The sequence below is a fragment of the Panthera leo genome, chromosome B2 (genome assembly GCF_018350215.1).
Source record: "Panthera leo isolate Ple1 chromosome B2, P.leo_Ple1_pat1.1, whole genome shotgun sequence".
NCBI classification, from domain to species: Eukaryota; Metazoa; Chordata; class Mammalia; order Carnivora; family Felidae; genus Panthera; species Panthera leo.
This window is the reverse complement of record NC_056683.1, coordinates 100143710-100168299: the sequence shown is the minus strand read 5'-3', so window position 1 is coordinate 100168299 and position 24590 is coordinate 100143710. Positions and strand designations below refer to the sequence as shown.

General features: G+C 42.2%; 1 protein-coding gene across 13 annotated transcripts in view; it reads left to right on the top strand.

The window, feature by feature from the left end:
- FYN (FYN proto-oncogene, Src family tyrosine kinase) overlaps positions 1–24590 on the top strand; it is a 213641-nt gene that overhangs the window by 35090 nt on the left and 153961 nt on the right. For 2 of the 13 annotated variants that reach the window (XM_042939619.1, XM_042939616.1), the window contains 2 exons: positions 5081–5169; positions 8927–9020. The exons of 6 other annotated variants lie outside the window; for them this stretch is intronic. The gene's annotated coding sequence lies outside the window, so the exon portion shown is untranslated. Of the gene's footprint in view, positions 1–1096; positions 1278–1779; positions 1963–5080; positions 5170–8926; positions 9021–24590 lie in introns of those variants that run through there. 5 more of the 13 variants (XM_042939618.1, XM_042939620.1, XM_042939622.1 and 2 more) reach the window with 5 other exon arrangements.

The window sequence follows — 24590 nt, the reverse complement described above, 5'->3', positions numbered from 1 at the left end:
TGCTTCCAACCTCTACCTTTTGCCCCTACCAGATAGAAGAGCCAAGTTTCTATCAGTAGCGGTATGGGATCAGCTTGGGACCCCGAGTAGATTCCAGATAGGGATTCACAGAACAGATACATCCACAGGCTGGGGCATGCTCATGGAGATGTAACCAGCAGCAAACAGGGCGCACTTAGGACGTAGACAGTTAGGTGAGGCATAAAACTGGAGAAAGTCTTCCATCAGTGGCAGTCTAGATGGACAGATGTCTGGCAGAGGAACTGGCCAGCTGAGCAGGCCTAGGGGTAGATAGGAGCACTGGTGTACAGGGATGAGACTCCAGCCAGGAAGCTGATGAAAAGAGTTGAGTCCAGAAAGACGAGTTAGAGTCCACTGCCAAAATAGGGGAGGGCCCAAGATAGGAGCTTGAGACCAGAGAGTAAAAGGAAGCCCCCAGTCTGAAATCAAGAGTCACAGCACTGATGTGTATCTGAGGCCTGGAGCCTCACCCACTCAGAGCCTGGGGTCAGGGGCCCATGGCAGAACTTGTGAATAGGGCTGAGTCGTCCCAGCTAAGCAGATTAGAGGGTGTAGGGCAGGCGATGACACCCTCCTATATATGCACAAATGATTTTTTACCATTGAAAGTAGGGCCTTATCTCTGTTAATTCTTTGGGTTCTTTTTTGGTTGTTGTTTTGGTCAGTTTTGGCAGTATTCCAGCCTGTTGAAATGTTTTCAAATCTCTGTTCATTCCTCTCACTAATTGTCCCCTCAGCCGTGAATTATTTGTGATCCCCTTAAGCACATCTCGATGAAAACGTTACCAGGGGGGCGCCTGGGTGGCTCCGTCGGTTAAGCGTCCGACTTCGGCTCAGGTCACGATCTCGCGGTCCGTGAGTTCGAGCCCCGCGTCAGGCTCTGGGCTGATGGCTCAGAGCCTGGAGCCTGCTTCCGATTCTGTGTCTCCCTCTCTCTCTGCCCCTCCCCCATTCATGCTCTGTCTCTCTCTGTCCCAAAAATAAATAAACGTTAAAAAAAAATTTAAAAAAAAAAACAAAAAAACAAAAAAACAAAAAAAAAAAAAAAAAGTTACCAGGGATAAACCTACAAAGCCCCACTGTGCGAGGACCTCCCTCCAAGCCAGTGTTGCTCTTCTGTGATGTTAGCACCCCTGGGTGTGGTTGCTCAGTTACCTCTGAGGCCCTCAAACTGAACTGTCACTTGGCCCAGCGTTTCCCATCTCACTCAGCTATGCTTTGAATGACTGACTGTCAGATGCTTTGCTGACATCCAGGTACTCTGTGTCTATAATCTACTCTGACAGTCCTGTGAAAATGCCCTGAGATAGGGCAGTGCCTCAGGAAGGGAGAGTTGGTGGGGTGCTTGGTTATTCACAGCTTTGAGGGCAGAGGTCCCCGGTTGTTCTCACTGATGTCAGCGGGTGTCAGTTCTGAGCCCCGCTTTCCATAACACGCTTGTGGGTGTTAGCCCGTGGGTGATTCTTGAGGTGAGACCAGAAGCCCGAATTCAGATGTGGAGCCCTAATGTTTGTTTCTAGGGTTAGCCTCTACTAAAGAGGCCTCCTTTGCTGATTATGTGGTCTGCGAGGAGCAGGCCCCGCTGTCGGGTGCATAAGGCTGCTTCTTGGAAGATGTAGGGGTGTTCATTAAGTTGTGAAACATACCACGACTGAGTGTAGTCCGCGTGTAAAGTGAGGGAAGGGAAGTGGGATGCTCTGTGGATCGTTTGTGTTAACAGAAGAAGGGGGTGAGACAACAATTCATCTATTTGCATAGTCCTTCCACATAAGACTGCCAAGACCAAGTGAGGTGGTTTCAGGGTCAGTCACGAGGCAGCATGATGTAGTGGAAAGAGTGTGTGGGCCTCAGGGGCCTGAGTAAGTCCTGCTGTGCCACCGAAGAGCCGTGTGATGCTGGCTGCGCAGGAGGCAGATGGTCGAGGGAAGAGGTGCAACAGTGGTGAGTGTCTGAGGGGGGCCGCGGGGCGCAGGGAGGGTGGCACAGGAGGGTCCCAAATGTCTTTTTGTCGTCCCCTCTTTCTTTCGGGCAGTACCGGCCAAGGATCGGGTCACTTCCAGGTGTGACATGGGGCAGAGACTTGGGCTAGAAGAATGGGCCAGGGAAGCCCCATTTCTTTCCACGACATTATTTTTTCTACTGCTCTTCATCAAGACTTAGTGCCACAGTAATTTAAAACAGATGGGACCTGTGTGTGTGTGTGTGTGTGTGTGCGTGTGTGCGTGTGTGCGCGTGTTGGGGAGATGATTTTGTTGATCTTTGGAGGAATGTTCTGAAAAGTAGTCCTAAACGGGTGGTATGGGAAGCAGTAGTTTAAAAAACTTTGCCTATTATACAGTTATTAAATAAGGGAGAAAAACATTCTGTTTCCTTTACCAGAGAGGTGCATCAGGGTGATGCTTATTGAAAAAAAGTAAATTTGATCATTGGGAAAAGTTTGAACAGCCCTCAGGTATTGAACACGAAATAACTTGTGAAACCTACTCACGAAGTTTGGAAGTCCTCACGGTGATCCACAGTGAAGTTTTAGGGATGGGCGAGGCCTCACTGACAAAATGTCAAGAGTGCTGTTTTTCGTGTATGACCCATGAATTGGAAGAACAGAAAGACTTTTGACAGTTACCATAATATTTACTGTATTTTCTCATATTTGGTATTAATAAATATTGGCTACTAGCGAATCATGTAACTTTAAAAAAATTTTTTTAAATGTTTGTTTATTTTTGAGAGAGAAAGACAGAGCACAAGCAGGGGAGGGGCAGAGAGAGAGAAGGAGACACAGAATCCGAAGCAGGTTCCAGGCTCCCAACTGTCAGCACAGAGCCTGACGTGAGGCTCGAACTCATGAACCATGAGATCATGACCTGCGCCAAAGTTGGCCGCTTAACTGACTGAGCCACCCAGGTGCCCCGTAACTTCTTTCTTCTATTTTTACAGTGGCTTAGAGGAAAATATAGCTAGGCTTCCATGTTTTCTAGGTAGTAAATGAAACAACAAGATGTTATGTAATGTTTTTCGAAGGAAAAAGCTTCAGAAACAATTTCAGAGCCAACAGGGTAAGAGGTATCAAGACAGGAAAAAGCACTTGTTTTTTGTTGTTGTTGTTTTGTTTTTTGGTTTTTGTTTTTTCAGGTTTGTTTTTTTTTTAATAGGCTTTACTTTTTTGAGCAGTTCACAGTAAAATTGAAGGGAAAGCCCAGAGATTTCCCATATACGCCTGCCCCCACACATGCACAGTGTCCCCTACTGTCAACATCCCCACCAGAGTGGTACAGTTGTTATAGTTGATAAACCTACATAGACACATCATTATCACCCCAAGTCCATAGTTTACATTAGGGTTCACTCTTGGTGTTATATGCTCTATGGGCTTGGATAAATGTGCAATCATGTGTAGTCACCATTAGAGTATTTTCACTTCCTTAACAATCCTCTGTGCTCTGCCTGTCCATCCTTCCCTTGCCCCTAACTTCTGGCAACCAGTGATCTTTATTTACTGTGTCTGTGGTGGGCTTTTACACAATGTCATGTATTTGGAATCCTACACTATGTAGCCTTTTCAGATTGACTTCTTTCACTTAGTTATATGCATTTAAATTTTCTCCATGTCTTTTCATGGCTTGGTAGCTCATGTCTTTTTAACACTGAATAATATTCTATTGTCTGAATATACCACAGTTTATTTATCCATTCACCTCCTGTAGAACATTTTGGCTGCTTCTAAATTTTGGCAATTATGAATAAAGACACTCTATAAACATCTGTGTAGAGGTTTTTGCATAGATGTAAGTTTTCAGCTCCTTTGGGTAAATACCATAGAGCATGATTAAAATCACTTGCTCTTTTGGGAGCGAGGGGAGGGTAGGTGATGGGTATTGAAGAGGGCATCTTTTGGGATGAGCACTGGGTGTTGTATGGAAACCAATTTGACAATAAATTTCATATATTTAAAAAAATATAAAAATTTAAAAATTTAAAAAAATAAAATAAAATCACTTGCTCTTTGAACATTAAAAAAATTTTTTAAAAAACCCTCTCTCTCTGCCCCTCCCCTGCTCATGCTCTGTCTCTCTCAAAAATATATAAACATTAAAAATTTTTTTAAATCACTTGCTCTTTGTTGGAATATAGAAATTGTTTTATATTTTCTTTTGGGGGCAAAAGTCCAAATCACTGCATGCCATCGGCTTGTTTGTATGTAAATTTAGGCAGCTGGTATTTTACCTGATGCTTTAACCCATAAGTATCCATTGCTGTATCTCTATTCAAATTCGAGTGGCGAATGACAGAGTTTTGTGTTTTCTCTTATATCACTGTATCTCCTGGCTCCATGATTATCGAAAGCTCTCTTTGCCCAAATTGATGGACTTGGGCCAACTCTGATGCTTTTCTCCAAAGGGCCTCTTTTTTTTGTTGTTGTTTCTCTTTTCCCACAATCAGATCTGAGTCAGGTTGTTACCTTTCACTTTGGAATCCCCTTCGCTGGCTTGGAAGTTCAGACCTGTGTTTCAGTTCCGATGTTTATCGCTGAATTCAGCATCCGCTGTTGAGACATCCACGGAGCTCAGCCTCCTGACTGTATCATAGTGTCGTGCCCCTCATGGGCTGAGGGTAGGGTTTGCTTCACGGTATCCCAGCACCTCTTTGCATAAACCAACCTTTCCTGACTTTTCTTGTGATTTTTTTTCATATTCATTCCTCACCTAGCATGTTTTCTGTGATCAAATGAAAATTGTCCCATTAAAGTGAAAATGGAGATTTTTTTTTTTTTTTATGTTATAGTGCAGATGGTATGAAACATTTCTGAAGAAAATCAACTCTCCTAAACTCAGATCTCTAGGACAGTGGTTAAAATTTCAGTATTTTTTCCACAAGTAGTCTACTTAAATAAGGGAGAAAAACCAGTGTTAAAAACAAAAACAACTGTTTGCCAAATTCAATTGCTTTTGAAATAATTTATCAGTTTTGATTTTTGAGCAGGAAATAGGTAAAACTTTTAGCTTAAACATTACTTAAGTAGAATAAATTCAATAAGAATTCTTATTTTGTCTAAATTAAGGCCGTGGTACCAAGATCAGGGGCTCCTGAGGAGGTCTTCTAACTGCAGTTAGAGCAGAAAAGTAATCTCAGAGCCCACCCTTAAAAGAGGTAAGAAGATGCAGAACTATTGTTAAGGTTGGGAGCCTGGGTGTCTGAGAGACGGGTGGAATTGAAATTATTTTGGAGGAAGGAAGAAAGGGTGGCTTGGGGAAGTCGGGCCGGTTAGCAGTAACGCAGTGGGGGAAACTTGATAAGCTTCCCAGGAACACAGACACCCTGTGGTTGGGTCAAGTGTAGGAGATCGAGGCGAGCACTGCTAGAACTGCCTTGAACTCCTTGCTGTAACAGAGCAAAGAGCCATTGCACTCTGAGTGGTGTTTCAGGTCCCCCTGCAGTGCAATTGACACCACCTTCTGAGCGAGGCATTACCACAGAGTTTACCTGACCATCAATGGTGGCCTGGGTGAATGCTCATGTGAGTCTGTATAGAGAATAAAGGACACCATGTTGGGTCTTCAGTGGTCGTCATGTTTGATTGGAGTTGGACAGAGAAAGCACTCAAGTCTAAGACAAAGGTCTGAGCTGAGGGCTCCACACAGGGTCAGAATGCCAGGAAGGAGGCACTAAGGAAGGTGGGTCCAGGACTCAGAGTAACATGGATGATGATGATGATGATGATGATGATGATGATGATGATGATGATGATGTCTACAAAGGAATATATATATGCATACAAAGAAGTGTGTGTGTGTGTGTGTGTGTGTGTGTGTGTGTCCATTATATGCATACACAGAGAGTGGAGTGGAGGGAAGGAGAGAGTAAGAGAAATACAACACCTGGTACCCATCCTGCAGCATGAGAACTGGAATATCACCAGTATTTTGCAAATCCCTATGTGTTCCTCCCTGGCCATACTCCTCTCTGTGGTACCACTGTTCTGAATTTTGTGTTTGTCATTTCCTGCCTTTTCTGTGTAAGTATGTTTACCTATGTAATCTATTATTAAGTTTTATTTGTCTTGGGCTGTGTGTGTATGTATATGTGTGTGTGTGGAATTCTTATACCAATTGCTTTTTTTTTCAATTGTTTTTGGGTTTTTTTTTTTTTTAATGTATATTTATTTTGAGAGTGAGAGAGAAAGAGAGTGTGAGCACGAGAGGAAGAGGGGGAGAGAGAGAGAAAATCCCAAGCAGGCCCCACGCTCAGCATAGAGCCCACCAGGGACTTAATCCCACAGCCGTGAGATCACAACCTGAGCTGATATCAAGAGTTGGATGCTTAACTGACTAAGCCACCCAGGCACCCCAATCGATGATCTTTTTAAAGATTCATCTCTGTTGATGCATGAAGTGACATACATGAAATTCACTTATCTCCACTGCTATCTGGTCTTGCATTGTATGAACATACCACATTTTATGACAGTATTCAGTCACTGCTCAATGGACATTTGGGTCATTTCCAATTTTGCACTATTTTAAACAGTGCTACTTTGAACATTCTTGTATGTGCATCCTGCTGCAAACAGTTTCTCTAGGATAAGTGCATAAGAGAAGAATTTTGGAGTCTTAGAGTATGCGCACCTTCAACTTTACTGAAAAATACCAAATTGTTTTCCAAAGTGGTGATATTTGTACATTCCATTTGATATTCCCATGAGTTAACAGATTAACTTCTAAGAGAAGGGGAAGTCTAAAGGAAAGATGAAATGCAGGATTAGCTAAACATTGCAGAGGAAAGGGATATCATTAGGGGCTGATGAAGTACAACTTCCCGTCTAAGTGTGGGGTAGAGAGAGCTAGGGATATGAAGAAGGTTTAGGTTTTAAATAACCACTGTGGGTACAGTGAAAGGCTGGAAGATTATCTTGCATGGACTGTAGTCAAGTTGTCATTAAGTGGCATATCCCATCTCAGTAGGAATGAATTACCCAGTTCTCTCCATTTGCACTCAGTTTTCCCTGATCAGCAATAATCTTTAGTGCTATATCTGGGGAGCAGATAGATGCTTCCAGGCATTTAAGTGTGCTGTTTCTACGTCAAACTGGGTGGCACGGATCCTAATAAAGTTTTCAAAGCAGACGTCCACACAGAGGCACACAAATGTTTTGGATATTACTCTCCCCCAAACATAGGCGATTTTTATGACAGCCATACTTTATACTTTATAAATTCAGTAAATTTACACAGGGTTTGACATTGCTGTTTCTTTTACTTCAGAGGGTTATTTGATGAAAACTCAGAGCTGCTCTGCTGTTACTCACTTGACCTGAGAAAAATGGGTGTATGGCATTTTGAGTAGCAAATTAACTATGAAATATGACACAGCCCTGGGTGAGCATGTTGGTCTCATTTGTAAGTTCTGACCACTCTGACACAGACAGGTGATCGGATTTGTTTTCAAAGAATTTTCATTCTTCCAAATCTAGATTTTAGTGAGGATAACTTCTTTTGTTGGCATTCCTAGGAAACTGAAAGTGGAGCATAAACCATTCACAGCACATGTTCTCTGGAGCTTCAGAAGTGTGGCTCTTTTTAACTTGTTATTTTTGGGTCACCCTTCATTAATAGCATTCATCAGATTTATTTGACTCTAGGGCTAAGAGCTCAGTGATGGTGGCATTTTCAAAATATTTTAATCACAGGTTTTAAAAAAAATTTTTTTTAACGTTTATTCATTTTTGAGAGACAAGAGAGAAACAGAGCGTGAGTGGGGGAGGGGCAGAAAGAGAGGGAGGCACAGAATCCAAAGCTGGCTCCAGGCTCTGAGCTGTCGGCACAAGATCCCAACACGGGACTTGAGCTCACGAACCACAAGAGCATGACCTGAGCCGAAGTTGGATGCTTAACCGACTGAGCCACCCAGATGCCCCTTTAATCACAGTTTTTATCATCTGTTGATTGGCATTGTCTATCCGAAACGTTCAGTGGTGACCATACATATTTAGGAAGGCAGCATGGTATACTCAAAATAACACCATGCTTTGCCCCCCAAACTAGAGAGAACCTCCATGTTCCACAGTTTGAGGTTTCATTATGTAAACTATGACATGTCTACCCATGGAATATAATATATTAATGAAAATGATTAGAAAATTTGTCAAATAAGTTAGATGGCTACCTTGTTAAGTAGAAAAAAGCAGGATACCAAATTGTGGAATATGATGATCACAGTTCTGCAAAGCACAATGCATGTGTGGGAAGTGCCTTCAAAAATTATACCAAAATGCTAACATTGTATTTGGGTTATGGGATCATGGGGATTTTTGTCTCAGTGTTTGTTAATATGTTTATATTACTTTTATAATAAAATTAATTAAAAGGATGGACTTAAGAGAGATCAATCGGAGGGCACCTGGGTGGCTCAGTCAGTTAAGTATCCAACTCTTGGTTTCAGCTCAGGTCATGATCTCACCGTTTGTGAAGCTCCACATCAGGCTCTGTGCTGACAGCATGGAGCCTGCTTGGGAATCTCTTTCTTTCTCTCTGCCCCTCCCCTGCTTGCTTTCACTCTCTCTTCTCTCAAAATAAATAAATGTACTTAAAATAATTTAAAAAGAGAGAGAGATCAATCTGGATTCAAATTGCCACTCTGCCATTAACTGGTTGTTTGACCTTGGGCAATCTACTTAACTAGCTTCCTCAGGAGCTAAAGAGGTTATATCTACCCCCACCCCCTACAGTTTCTGCTAGTCAAATGAGGTAATATTCCCAAGCAGGCCCCAGCCCTGTCCCCAGTGCAAGTAGCTGGTGTGGTGGTTCCTACCCTCTCAGCTTCCCCTTCTCTGGTGAAATAAGCTTTGCCCAGTACACACCCAAGAGCCATGAGTGATGCTCTTTTATTATCTCATTTCTATTTTGTCCAGTTGGGGCCTCATTCTGATGTCAGTAAACACTTCTGACCTCTTGGAACTTCTGTTTTAGCAGTGACAACTGATGGTTATTTTAGAGAAGTGATTGGTGAGTAAGAATGCTTGGCCTTACGTGACAGGAGGGGAAATTTGAAGAACTGGACTTCCTAAAAGTTCTAGAATTTCAGCTGTTCAAATATATATATTTGATTGACAGAAATAATGCTTGCTAATTTGAGGACATCCTTATTTTTTTCCTTTTAATGTTTATTTGTTTTTGAGACAGAGACAGAGCATGAGCAGGGCAGGGGCAGAGAGAGAGGGAGACACAGAATCTGAAGCAGGCTCCAGGCTCTGAGCTGTCAGCACAGAGCCCGACGTGGGGCTCAAACTTGTCCGCTACGGGATCATGACCTGAGCCGAAGTCAAATGCTCAGCTGACCGAGCCACCCAGGCACTCCGAGGACATCCTTATTAACATCCCTTGGTTAGCAAAGAGGGAACACATTATAGGCTTGCTCACAGGCTGGTGATTTTCCTGACTGCCGAGTTCTTCTAAGAGAAAAATACAAAAAATATATAAGAGAAGATTTAGCAGGATCCCCAGGGGCTATCTGTGAGCCCTAAGATGTTACCTGAGCTTTATGATGATATGAGATGATCATGTTCAGCAGTTGGTTTAAACAGGGTCAGAGATGCTCGATAGGATCCTAGTTTTTAACTTATTTCAGTGTAAGTTTATTCAGATAGGAAGAGGAAAGCTCATTTCTTTTCTTTCTTTCTTTATTTTATTTTATTTTATTTTTAAGTAATCCTTACACCCAAAGTGAGGCTCAAACTTACAACCCCAAGATCAAGAGTCACATGCTCTACCAACTGAGGCAGACAGTTGCCCTGAAAACTCATTTCTGTTTCTTTTCTTTTTTTTTTTTTTAAGCTCATTTCTTAATAGTAATAGCTAGCTACAGATTGGCCAGGTACTGGAAAATGTCATCTTGCCCTGGTTTAGGGTACATTCTTAGCAAAGGTCCAACAAAGATGCTCATATTCACGTGGGCCCAAGTCATGCCATCTACTTGGACCAGTACTCAGATTATCTGAGATCTCCTCTAGACTCTTCGACTTACAGTCTATAGACAGGAATACATTCCTGACCTACTCAAGGCTAGAATCCAGGACTGTGCCCTCCCAATTCATGTCCTGTTTGGAATAGCAGACTCTATGTCTGCCTCCAGCTGGCTTTGTACTAGTCGCTGGACATGCTGAGCCTGACTTTTGTTATAAGAGGAGAGGTTTAATCTGTAAGTCCAAAAATTCATTAATTCCTTTGGGTGTTTCTTTTCTTTCTTCTTCGTCTTTTTTTTTTTTTTTTTTTTTTTTTTTTTAACGTGTCAGCATCTTGAGAGGTACAAGTAATTGAACTATAGGAAATCAACTATAAATTCTTGTTCCTTCAAGTTTGAGGCTCTGAATCTAAGCCCTCTGTTTTCTGTGGATGGCTTGGTGGGATCAAGATCTTTCTGGTAAGGCCACAGCTTCCCATGGTGCAGTCTTCATGGCTCTACAAAGGTCAAAAATGGCATGAAGCAAACTGGAACACAGTGGCAGGAGTTTCCTTGCCTGTGAAACAAGCCATTGTAGTCCTTTAAGAAGGAGAATAGAGAAAGAACAAGAAATGAAAGGCACACAGACTGGATGGGAAGAAGTAAAGTTCTCTTTACTTATAGTGACATGACTGTTTACATAGACAAATCCTAAGGAATGTATAAAACCACTTCTAGAAAGAACAAATAAGTGAACTTAGTAAAGTTATAGGATACAAGGTCAATATACACAGATCAATTATTATTATTACTATTAATATTATTTTCAGAGAAAGCACGAGAGGGGCAGAGAGAGAGAGAAAGAATATCTTAAGCAGGCTCCATGCATAGTGTGGAGGCCAATGCAGGGCTCCATCCCACGGCCCTGAGATAATAACCTGAGCTGAAATCAAGAGTCTGAGGTTCATCAACCAACCAAGCCACCCAGGCACCCCAATCAATTGTGTTTCTATATATTAGCAGATAATAGGTGGAAAATGAAGCCAAAGAAACAATTCTATGTATAATGGTAACAGAAAAACTTAAAACAACTTAGAGATAAATTTAACAAAACTGTCAGTTGGTGCTATCTCTGAGGGTACTTAAGGGTAATGGGTGCTAACAGTCCCTGAAGGTTCCCCAGGGAGTGGATATTGTTTTTGTAGCTCTTATCATTTCTCAAGGGAAAAAGCTGTATCAACTTGGATAATTGTTGTCTGGCATCATCAAGATGTGGATTGTAATGTCAGTTTGTATTCAGTAAGCTGTACAGCACTCTTAGGGCCATTTCATAATTTATCTGATAGCAAGCATATCTGCTTTGCACTTTGGGTGTAGAGTGGTCCTGAGTGATTAACGGGGCCGGATTAAATCTCAGGCATAAGATGTTCGCTCAGAAAGTTGTGATTTTTCTTTTTTCTTTGTTCTTCTCTCTAGGGTGTGATGAGGCATTTAATCCATCAGACAGCAGGAGGATCTATGTAATGAATTTTTACATGCCCCGGTCATTTTAATGTAATCGTCCTTGTTTTAAAAGGCTTCATTAAGTCTATTGTTAGGATTGTAAAACTACCTAAGACAGACAAGAGGGCTTTTCCCATTTTCAGAATTCAACAGTTTTTTAATTGCACTGCTTTAGGTGAATGGTAATTAAATGGGTTGGGAGAATGTGCAATATTTATTTATAGTAACAGGCATGTCATGTATTTATACTCATTATTGCACAGTGTTCTTGATAACATCCTTTTGGGGGGAAAAGGGGTCATGACTGTTAAAAGTAGTTCTAATAACTGTTTTTTGGCAGGGCTTTGAATCTAGCTGTGAATATTAAAGATCCAGGTACTTTCGTATTAAAATACTATATACACAGTAAGCCTTTTGCAAGGAATGCACTTGCAAAATTCTAAATGTACTTTTAGCATTGCCAATTTAAAATATTTAAGTTAAATATATTTGCCAGTGTTAATGGTCTTTAGAGTGTTATAACGTACCTTAATTTTGATAAGATGATAGGAGAGCGACTATTCCTTGGTTCTTTTTTTTTATTATTATTTTGTTTATTTTTTAGTTTTTTGAGAGAGAGAGAGACAGAGCGTGAGCAGAGGAGGGGCAGAGAGAGAGGGAGACAACAGAATCCAAAGCAGGCTCCAGGCTCTGAGCCGTCAGCACAGAACCTGACGCGGGGATCAAACCCATGAACCCTGAGATCATGACCTGAGCCAAAGTCAGACGCTTAATCAAATGAGCCACTCAGGTGCCCCATATTCCTTGGTTCTTAAGTTTTGTAATACATACAGTTTTAACACTTTATTCTTAATGTGCTCTGACATGGCAGATTTGTCAAGCAGGTAGGAGAGAAATTTTCCGTATGATATTGAGGATCTTAAGACCATTTAACCTACTGATTGGGGGCCTTTTAGAGCAGATTAAAGCTAGGGAAATCCTCCATCAAGAAAAGTGTGTGCACACATACACACAAACAGAGATACAGTGTGATACTTCGGGAGGTCTGTGGACTTCCTGGGCACCTCTTCATGGACCCAAAGAGATGAATCCTTGATCTAAAGCAGATTGAATAAATATCCCCTTCTGTTTTGCACATCCCCCATGTCTAGTCTCGCCCCTGCCCATGTCTGCAAATTCATTTTCACTGTTACCTTTTCTTCAAAGGACATTTTTACTCACGTCTTCATTACCAGTTCAGTCTAAACGTGACAGAAGCAGAGAGCCCTTTTCCAGCTCACCTGGTAATTTCTTCAGTTATTACAGCTGGTCATCGGCTTCTCCCTCTGCCCTGTCTCCCCAAGAGCTGGAAGAAGCATGCTGTCTTACTCCGCACGGCTAATATATTGATAAACTTTGGTCACACATGTTCTTCCCGCCGAGCCACCACTTTCATTCCTTCTGGCATGTATCAACACTGCCCTTGGGCAAGCCTCAAACACCTGTCCTTTAAACTGCCCCGGCCTCCTCTCCCCTGCACTCCCTCCATCCTGCCACTCATTTGGGACTCCATCTTCCCTCACACAGGCACACTTTTACTTGCCCCCTTGGGTACCTTTGGGGGTTCTCTGTCATGACACACAGGAAATCAAAACCCACCAGCTCCTTCACTATGGGGGCCTGCTCTCCTACTCCCACATCCCCCCCCCCCCCGCCCCAGAGACTGATGCTTTCCCTGGGCCCCTTGCCTGTCCGTATCCAGCCACTTTTCTCCCACCTTCCCGCACCGCCAACGTTCTGCCCTTCCAAGAGGGTGCCTGGGACAGGTTATCATCTGCTGACCTGCAGTGGTTGGGCATCTCACATTTTCTGGGAATAGTCACTGAACCCGGCAGGAAGGTGGGTCCCCAGGTCTGCACAGCCTTACTTCTGTGAAAGTCTTTACTTCTGTTCAGTTAGCAACTTTTCCCCACCATCTGCTTAGCTCAGTTGAGTCAGTACTGCACTAAAGATACTTTGGAAACACCTTTTTTAAAAAAAACACTGGAGCAAGGCACTAGGAGAATAATATGAGAGAAATAAATCCATGGCATCCCCCACATGTGCCGTCTCATCTTCTCGTACTGGTCTGCAGGCCAGCAGCCCCATCTGGCTCACCAGGGAGCACAGACAGTGGCCTGCTCATCTTTGTATCCTAGCACGGAGCGAGGCGAGGGCAGGCTTAAGTGTCTGGTGGAGGAGGCGTGCAGGTGCCGTGGTGACGTCTCTGTCAGTATTTCATAGAATCATAGCTGGAAGTGCCCTCTGAGATGATCTCCCACCACCTCATTTGACAGCTGGGCAAGCTGAGAGTCAGGGAGGTTAAGTGACCTGTCCAAGGTCAGACAGCAATAAAATCAGCTTTTGAACCTATGTTTTCTGACTCCCAGACTCTTTATTTGCTATACTACAAATGCTCAATCCACCATTCTTCCTTTTTCCCTTCTCTTTCATCTCTATGCTCATAGTGCCTGTTTGGTGCCTGTAGATATTATTCTTAGCTCTTCACGTTGCCATAAGTTGTCTGTTACACTTTAATAAGCATAAATACTTAGTAGTTATCTCAGGGGGCACCTGGGTGGCTCAGTTGGTTAAGCATCTGACTACAGCTCAGGTCATGATCTCACAGTTGGTGGGTTCAAGCCCTGCATCGGGCTCTGTGCTGACAGCTCAGAGCCTGGAGCTCGCTTCAGATTTTGTGTCCCCTGCTCTTGTGTGCGCTCGCTCGCTCTCTCTCTCTCTCACAAAGATAAATAATAAACATTAAAATAAATTTTTTTAAATAATAAGTAATTGTCTTACATTTTGAATAGTACTTTGGTACTTTTCAAGTTCTTTCACTAGATTTCACCACAAAGCACTAAGATAGGTTGAGCCAGTATTATTCTCATACATCAGAGGAGATAAAAGTAGTGACTTGTTTGAGACCAAGGCCATGTGGCTAATAAGTGACAGGGTTGAACATAGAGTCTGGTGCTCCTCAATCAGAGGATGATGGCAACTTAAAGCTGTGTTGAAAATCTGGCTTCAGGCTCTGGAATCCTGCCTTCCTTGATGTAAATATTAAAAAAAAAAAAAAAAAAAAAAAGGTAGGATTTCCTATTTTTTAACAGTTTCCAGTTTAGTAGCTCATTTCCTAAAGTCTGTTCTGAAGCACACTGGTCCCATGAGATGCTCAGCAAAAACTGGGTTGCGAGGCCAGATAAGCTGGGCAAAGCTGTCTGCTATATGCCCTTCTTGGGGATTCCCCATGCAAAATAGCATTTAAGGTTCTGATCAGTCCTACTGCAAAGATGGCTGTTGCATGTATTTTTTTTTTTAATTCAGTAAAATACACGTGACATGAAATTTACCATCTTGACCATTTTCATCGTACAGTTTAGTAATTTAAGTATATTTACTTTGTTGCTCAACTAGTCTCCAGAACTCTTTTCATCTTAGCAAAGGTGAAACTCTACACCCCTGAAATAACACTCCGTTCTCCCCTCCCCGAATCCCTGGCAAACACTATTCCATTTTCTATCTCTATGAATTTGACTACTCTGGATATCTCCTATAAATGGAACCATATAGTATTGTCTTCTTATGACTGGCTTATTTCACTTAGCATCATGTTGTCAAGACTCATCCATGATGTAGCATGTGTGAGAATTTCCTTCCTTTTTAAGGCTGAGTAACATTCCATTGTATGTACATCCCGCATTTGTTTCTCCATCCAGCCCAAGTTGGCACTTGAGTTGCTTCCATCCTCTGGCTGCTGGGAATAACGCTGCTATAAACACGGGTATGCAAATATGTCTTCAGGAATTTACTTTTAGTTCTTTAGGACATATACCCAGAATTGGAACTGCTGGATCGTGTGGTAATTCTGTTTTTAGTTTCTTTGTGCAACCACCATTGTTTAACATATTTTTCTGCCCAGGTTTCACAGATTCATTTGATCGCAGAATTCTTTTTCCGCTTTTACCTTTAGATCATCCCACAGAACACAGGCCTCTCGGAAGACCCTGAGAAGTCCTGAGTCTAGGCCTGTTTCTACAAGCCCAAGGTGCCAGCAAACATCAGGATGCTGGCCGGGCATTTCAGCCGCAAAGTTCCCAGCCCACGGGCGAGGTCAGCCGTGTGGTCCCAGGGGCTGCTGAAGCAGAGGAAGCTCATAGGACAGACCACAGACTGTAGTAGCAGGTGTTCCTCTGCCTGGACCTGGTGCTGTAAGCTTGGCGCAGGTGAAGAGGCTGCTGTAGTGCTGGTGTCACTTAGGCAGCACTGGCTAGGCAGGTACCTTTGCTCAACAAGGGAGTAAAGAAGAGCCAGCCCCCTGCTTACATGCAGGAAGGGACCTAGGGAGAGCAGTGTGGGAATGCAGAATCCCGTGTTGCCCTCATTCCTCAAAGGAATGCCACCTGGTCAAAGCCATTTATAAATGGACTCCCCCACAGGACTTGTTGTGTTGACTCAATCTAATTGGTCCTTAATGTGATTCCTAAATAATTGCGGGGTAACTATAAGTTCTATAATTGTGTGGGTAGGTAAAAATTCCAACAGAGTTCATCTGCTTTCCACAGATGGAAAGGGGTATGAGGGGCAAAGGCAGTAAAGTGAAGAAAGAAGAAAATTCCCAACCCCCAAAGCTGCTGTGTACCTCAGATGTCCTTGTGGTTGGCCTTTCTCCAGCACAAGCTCAGGAAGCCCTAGCCCTGGGTGACCTGAAGGAGATACTACAGGATCAAACACCCGAAATGCCCAGTGTTGTTTCTCTATACGCTGGTTTAAAATTTGGCATGTACCTGAATGGTTTTAGGGGCACCAGAAAGAGAACAAGCTGGGAGATTACTGTAGCTGTTGTAGCTTTGTCAAGCTGTTTGTGATATTGATAAGGATGGGGACATGGAGAGAATAATATAAAATCACACAGTGGATATGTAGTTCCAAAGACCTTGAACCATCCAGCAGTAAGGCCATAGGGTAGCCAACCTCTTAGCACCATTGTCCGAGAGCAGATAATGATACCTGACCCTGTGGGTTGAGAATTTCATAAGCTCTCTGAGATCCTTAGATGAAAGCAGCTACTGATGCACAAATTATTATCATTATATGAGACTTTATGTTCCGTAAATAAATACTGTAGCTTATTCTCTCTGACTCTTTTGCTTTAAACAAGTTCAGTTTGGCCTTGCTCATTGGCCAGCTTCCAGCCACGCTGCTTCCCCAGGATCACAGTTCCATGTGGAGGTGCTGAGGCCGAGTTGAAGGAGCACTGATGAAAATGTATGACCTGGGGCAATCCACTTCCCCTCACGGGGCCTTAGTTTTCTCATCCTTCATTTCTCATTGCTGCCGGCCCTCTTCTAAGGCGCCTTCCAGCTCTGTAGATTTGTGATTTCATCAAAGATTAAACAAAAGAATTCAGCTTCAAATTATAAATGTTTATCAAGTGCCTTTTATGAGCTAGGCACTGTTGTAGGTACTTGAGATAAATCGCTGAACACGGCAGATTATTCCAGTTGGGGGCAAGGAAATGAGACAATAAGCAGTAAACGTTAATGCGTAGTAAATTATATAGTTGTTGGAAGGTGCTATGCTCTGTCCAAGAACAAAATAGTCTGGTTAAGAGGGATGGAGAATGCAGGCAGGAGTGCAATTTTAAAAATGTAGCAAAGAGGAACTTTTCCATTATGAGAGTTGTTAGAAAGTCAAGTACATCATTAATCGGAAGCTGTAAACCTCTCCCTTGGAGATTTTAGGAAAAGAAAACTCTCCTTATTTTTTTAGATTCAGTGATATTCTTGTTTGGATGTAGCAGGATTAACCAGATGATCCTTTTGAAGGCTTTCTTTTTCAGTGATTAGTTGTTTGTGCAGGGACAGCTGCAGAATTTGTGTGTGTGTGTGTGTGTGTGTGTGTGCATATGCACACACATACAGATAATGTGTTTACACACACACACACACACACACACACACATGTACTTTTGTTCAAGGAGTACACCAAGTCTGAGTTGGGAGGACCCAGCTGTTGGCATTTCTCCCAGCAAACTTTTAAAGGTCAACTGTTGGGCCATAATAATATAGCCCTCCCACCCTGCCATTTTACAAGGGAAGAACTGAAACACAGAAATGCTAATGACTCACCAGAATCAGAATGAATCGGGGATGGGTAATGGGACCTGGCTGCAGCCCTCTGACCATCAGTCACCAGCCTCCCAGCGCCTCCCTACATTCCTTTTACAATGAGGCAGGCGGTGGTTGTTTTTACTTCCCCTTCCCTGTTGCTTATGAACCACTTCCACTTCCAAGTCTGGATAATTAAATAATAATAAAACTAATATAGTACTTACTCTAACCCTTATGCATCCAGAGCTACATGATCCCGCCTCAGGATGATGTTAGAGTGCAACAAATACAGTTCAGCGGTGACCATTTCAAACAGCAAATTCTTTACTTGTGTTTGTCAGTGCAATGGTTGGGATATAGCGTCTACAGCAATGCTTCAAATCCCTTGTTCTCCCACCAGATTTCCTCACGCCCTACGGCGCTGACCAACTTATTACTGACTTTTCCTAACCATGACCCACTTCCTTTTCCCCCTTCCTTCCTCATTCTGCATCATAAAATACCCCAAAAGAGGTGCAAGCGTTGAGGGGTGGGGCGGGGAGCAGAGAGAGGGGGAGAGAGAGAATCCCAAGCAGGCTCCAAGCTGTCAGGGTGGAGCCTGATGCGGGGCTCAAACTCACGTACCTTGAGATCATGACCTGAGCCATGAAACCAAGAGCCAGACACTTAACCTTAACCGACTGAGCCACCCAGGCACCCCTACCTCATATAATTTAATCCTCACAGAAATCCTACGTGACAGGTATTGATATCTTCATTTTGCTGATGAAAAGCTGAAACCTGAGAAGTCGAATAACTTGCCCGGTATGCTATGTAGAGAATGCTAGGATTTGAGCCCAGTTCTGTCTGATTATAAAAATCGTGCTCTTTGTCTATATGGTGCTGCCTCTAATCTAAATCCTAGAGGCTTCATGTTATTTCAGTTGCAGATTTGTTTGGGTGCGAAGCACAATTATAAAACTAAGTCTTTGGTGTTTGTTTGAGGCAGTTAAATCTGTTTTCAGCAAAGATCTTGAAAGCGTAGTAGCTAAATGGAGAAGTGGATGTTCCCCCAAAGCCTTGTGGAGTGGAATCTTTGTCTTGCTTGGACACAGAATGGTCTGGGCCTCTTTGCTCACAGCCCAGAGCGATCCCAGTAAGTTGCCTGGACCCCTGGTCCTACGCATCAAAGGCCATAGTTTCCTGACTCAGCCTTTTAGCAGGTCTTACAACCTACAGAGTGCTAATGTTGGGCCTGGCAGTCTAAGGAAATGCCTGCAGTGCACAGAGATGGGGAGCTGGAAGGAGCTTTCAAAAATCCAGGAAATTGTAGGCAGTTCCTTTGTCACAAGTATAAAATAAAGATATTTTCCGACAAACATGCTGGTTTAGCCTGTGAATTTGTGAACTTGATACAAATAAGAACCTTAGGGGTCAGGGTACACAAGAATGCATTTTGTGGCCGCCTTATTTGGGCAGGCAGGGGAAAGGGCCCTAAATGGAAGAAGAGACAGGAGACCAGAGAAACAAAATAGCTAAATGTAAACAAATACAAATACAAAATAATGAGAGCAGGTAAGGCAAAATAGAGGAGACGGAGTGAACTGGGAAAGGCACGCTAGAGCAAAACTGTGTATAAGCTGAAGACAAAGGACACTAGACAGAGAAATGTACTGTAGATGGAAAGACAAAGACATGGAGACACGGGCAAGAATGTCACCCAGTGTTAATAGGATGCTAAATGGAGGGGTGGTGGTGGTGGTGAGGCTTTCCCCTAAGTTTCAGTCAAAAGTTAAGCCTAGTATACAGAGGGCTTTCACATGAGTTCTCTTTCCACATGCCTGCGGCTGTATCTGTCGGGTCAGGAGAAAATCATTTGAAAGTAGAGCGCTAATATTTATCATCTTCCAAATTGCCTCTTAATAAACTATGAGAACCAGAGCAAAGTGAGATGAGCTTAAAATAGATTCTATGGCAGTGACCCAGCCAATGATGTTATCACAGATGAGTCATTACCAAATAGATTCTTCACATCTTGCAATAGATGCTTTTCAATTTGCAAAAGTTTGCAATGAAGATTTTTTTCAAAGACCGTCTACTCATGTAAGAGTATCAACTGTTGATACCTTTCTTTTGTGGAGATGCTGTGCCTTTCTATTTTCCCAGTGAAAAATGCTTTTTGACTTCAGAATGTTCTGTATCCATAGTTGGTGACTTTATGTACTCCTTGCTTCCACTTCCTGAGGCAAAGCGATATGATGAACTGATTAAAAATAACATTCTAATGAAATTATTGGGTGTGTTGTTGTAATATAAGTCAGCTGCAAATGGGAAGTTCTTTCCTGAGGAAATTTGATAAACTGAAAGTCAACTTGAGTGTTTATATATTTTCTGGGAGAATTTTAGGTCCTTCCTAATGTTTTCCTTTCAGAAATTACCAGTTGATTTGTGCTTCCCACCCAAACACATATTTTACCACTGGTAATAGTTAGCTGAGGGCTGTTATGTTAGCATGATACAAGAATTTGGATTAAACGTTTACCAGTAGAGTATGTGAGTGTATAGACTCTTAAAGGAAAGCAAGGTGAACACTTTTTTGTTCAAATATTGAATGTTTAAAAAATGAGAGGATGGTTTTTATGTATCAGGTCTTTGCTCTGAGCCTGGCAGCATGTGAAATGCTCTCATTCTTTTAAAAAAAAAAGAGAGACTAAGAACAGAATTTTTACTTGACGTTTTCTCTTCAATGCCAATCTTGAAAGGGTCAAATGCTGGAGGTGGCCCACAAGTATTTTTTGGTACCGGGTTGGCAACACGGAAGAGACGGGGCAGCTTGCTCCCAGTTCACTTCATTCCTGTGTGTTTCCTGTCCTGTGGCATTTGATTTACAGCTGCTGTTCACCCCCATCTTCACACCCCACCTTTACCCCGCTGCAGTCTTATTTCCACTACTGCTGTGCCATCAAAACAGCCATATTCCAAGTTAGAGACTCCTCCTCCTTTGTAGCTTGTCCTTTCTGGCGTCCTTGTCCTCCTTCACTTCTGTTATGCAGTCTCATGATTTGGTCGACCAGCCCTCTCTCTCAACACTGTCTTCCAGTGGCTTCTATGACTCTACCCTTTTCTGGATTTCCTTCTATGGGTAGCTCATCTCAGCTTGCTTTGCTGGCTGCTCCTGTGCTATCTGCTTTAATCATTTATTTCCTTAGCTGTCAAGTATTACAGGAATGTATAGATTGCTTGAAAATTCATGTGTAAAGTAAAAAGTATGTAAATAGTCTTTTTTTTTTTTTCTTTTTTCTTTTTTACCATGTTCCTTTCTACTCATCCCAGAGATAACCATGATTAACCTCTGGATGGGTCATTTTCCTTACCCTTTCCTTGTAATCTGGTTTGTTTGTTGTCGTTCAACATAAATAGGATTATCTTATACATACTGCTTTTTGATTTGGAGATGACCCCAGTCAGTATAAATAGATCTCTATCATACCCTTTTTATGATTTGCCAAATTTTAATTATGGGTGTTTCCAAGCAAAGCCTACTGAATAATTATAGTAGTTAACATGCGGTTGTCTTTATGATTGTGTATCTGTTTTCCCTAAGACTTTGAGATTGGAGAGACAGTGTCTTTTCATATTCCCTTGTCTATCAAAGCACCTGTTGATAAATATTCAGTGAGTGAATGAACGTTGGTATTTTTTGCCTATTCAGTTAGGTCATTCTAATTTATATTATATATACTAGTATAGTTTAAGTTCAAATTAAAATATCTTAAGCTCTGTGATAAAAATATTAGTGTATTATAAGGTACAGTTAATCTATTTCTCAGGTCATTTCCTAACAGTAGTATTATTAATTTTGCTTTCCTCACTAAAATCACCCTACTGTGCAAAAGAGAATTCTGTACACCACTTGTTATATTTGGAAGAAGTATTGCTAACTGGTTGTGTTTGTTTTGTGTATTTTAAGTATGTATGTTGGCGTCTTTACAAGGCAGATAGTATTTTGTGCGCAATTCATTCTTCATAAAAGAATCATTTATCTTTAAAGAGAACATAAATACATAATGGTTGTATAAACAGAATTGACTTAATACAACATCTCTTCAGTAGGAAAATAGTTGAGGTTTATGAAGTGAGCCTTGTCAGATACAATTTGAGCTCTTTTGCTGATGGTGTTCATTCAGTATCATGCTGCTGTTAATAGCCCTGATTTAAGGAGAAACCAATGAAAACATCTATCATCTGATCACCATGGGATGTCATCCAAGCTTGTGTCATGGTCACATAATGTTCGTGGGTTTGTGGGGTGAAGAAAATAACACTTGGGTGTTTGGAATTTATTCTGAAGCTGTTTTTGTCAGTGGTAGATGAATTTCTTGCTCCTGAGTTGAAATGAGGCTTTTAAATACTCTCAGTAACTCTCTCATCACTGGACCCACTGGAGGAGACACCAAGGGTGAGTGTATAGGAATACTACTCTGATATTTGTATATTTTAAAAAGTGAGGGAGGTGGGACTAATCTGTCATCAGTAGTGAGCTGTTGGTCACTAACGTCCATATTAAGACATGAACCCTACTTGTGCTAATTTGGGAAGTAAGCAAACACAAATTAGAAAATAAAGAGGCAGGGAAATGGAAACTACATAAAGATCTCTGCAATGCACGTGTCTGTTAAACTAATTAAAATTCTGCCCAAGGGGTTACTGGAATGGCTAAAACTCCATTTAATCTGGGTCAAGGTCTTGGGGAAGGTGGTTCAAGTGCTGCATTTTTAAAGAAAGATTTTTAGACGAAAGGATATATTCGATTTCCAGGGACTGTCATAAAACAGCAATCACGATCCAGTTGGAGATTTAAAGTGAGTCCAGATTATAGAAGGATTTAAATACTGGAATAAGAGTTTGAACAAGAGTTTCTGTTCAACAGGGAACAGAAATGAAATAAAATGATTATGCCCATACTGATATCTTGTATTTGTAAATCATACTATGGCTTGTAGACTCCTTTTAGGAATGTTATTTTATTAAATCTGTATTAAATCTTGATGAATTGCAAGCCTTTTAGAAGGTTGAATCTCTAGGGTTGGTGGTGGCAGGCTGCCTGAATGTAGGGGATGAGATCAGGGAAACGAGACAACACTGAGAGGATGTCTGCCTCTGACCAAAGCGAGCAAATAGAGCTTGTTTGGGAGAGAAGATGATCAAGCATAGCTAACACTGGTGGGGAGAGCCACTGACAGTGTTAAACTCTTGAGAACAGGGAAGGTTAACTTGCTGCTGAACTTTACAAGAAAGATTTTTATAGCCTGGTGACCTTGAGAGCCAGAATCCTGGGAGTGGGGCTAGGGAAGAATATAGGCACAGAGGGAGCTGATGGACTAAGGGTAAAAACAGGAGAAAGAAGTAACTGGAAGGGAAAAGTGAGTGTCAAATGATACTTGTAAATCAGGGAGCTGTCACAATGCTACAATCTAGAGAAACAGCAGCATGACAGCATGAAATCATGTTTTGTATTGTTTATTTGCAGTTTGTTGAGTTTTATATCCCTCACCAAGTAGCTGTGGTTCAGATGCTGACAGCTCTGGGTAGACGAGGCCCATGACAGCAGCATCAGAGAAAACTAGTCAGCGGCAACAGCCAGGTGAAAGATCAAGTACCTGTCACCATGATGGAGCCTGGTTCCCAAGGTAGGCCATGATCTGGGCTCCTTTCTCAGGAGACTCCAGGCATTGAACAGCACAGGCTCCCCAGGCTGTCCATGCACCTTGCAAATGAGTGGTTCTGGCATCCAACAGGCATGATTACAAACTATCACCGCCGCTGAACGTGTACTCAGAGCTCATGCCATTAGGCTTTGTCTTCATATACAGTGGTGCCTTTTTAAAAAAGCGGATTTGCAATAATTAAATCCATGGTCCACTTGATCAGATCATGCCAGTCACCCTCATGCGTGAGGTTTCGAATGCTTTTCATGTTGAGTGTCTGCTGTTGCTGTGCCCAGCAGCCACCTGGATTGAGAGTGTACCCAGGAACTGCAAGGAGGAAGCAGTAGATGTATGTCACCTTCCAGCGTTCTGTCTCTGTTCTCTCCACCCTCCATCTTGCTCTTACTCTGGGCATGGTTATTTGGGAGGAGATACTACAAGACCAAAATATGTAGCTTATTCTAGACTTGGTGAACCCGTGCATTGGCATGGCATGTTTCATCAGCAGATTTCTGTACTTTCAGATAAATGGCATCCAGAGGAGGCAGCTTATCAGTCATCAGCTCATGTGCTCTGTCTGCCATTCTCACAGTTGGCTGGTTCTTCAGGGCACATGTGCGTAGATGCAGTGTTTGTTGGCCCTGACTCCTGCTTTCAGAGGCTGGCCAGAATTGCAGCCGGGCACTGTTGTAACCAGACAGTGCCCCAGTGGAGGAATCACGTTGCTCTTGTTTGAATCCAAAGAGAGACACTTTGTCATTTGTTTATCAGGAATGCTTGTATTTTCTCTTGGACTGAAAAAAAAAAAAAATTACCAGAAGCCATTAGTTATTAATACAAACTGCCCACTTTTAAACTCAATCCAGCATTCAAGAAAAGCAGTGTTTCTTTGCCAAATAACTTGGAGGTCTTTGTATGTAGAGCTGACAGATGGAGTCCATTGATGGGGAATACATTTGGATGCACACAGAGCCGCAGAGAGCACCCTTGGGCTATGAGGACGGCCAGAAAGTTAACAAGGGTAGGTTCAGAAGGGTTGTGGACAGAGTAAGTCAAAATAGTGAAATATCGTGCATTGAGATTTTCTCTTCAGTGTAATGGTTACCAGGACATCCACTGCAACTGTTTTAAAACAGATGCGCCTTGCGTTCATTCTGCTTCAGGCATGTTTCAGCAGTAAGTTGCAGAAAAGAACTTCTAGCATAGCAATATTCGAGAAATCAAGGGAAAAGTAATTGTCTTAAATTATATCCTCTGAACGTTATCTGTTAGTAGCGTTATCCTCCTCCATAGCTTGAGTGGTTGGGATAAAAAT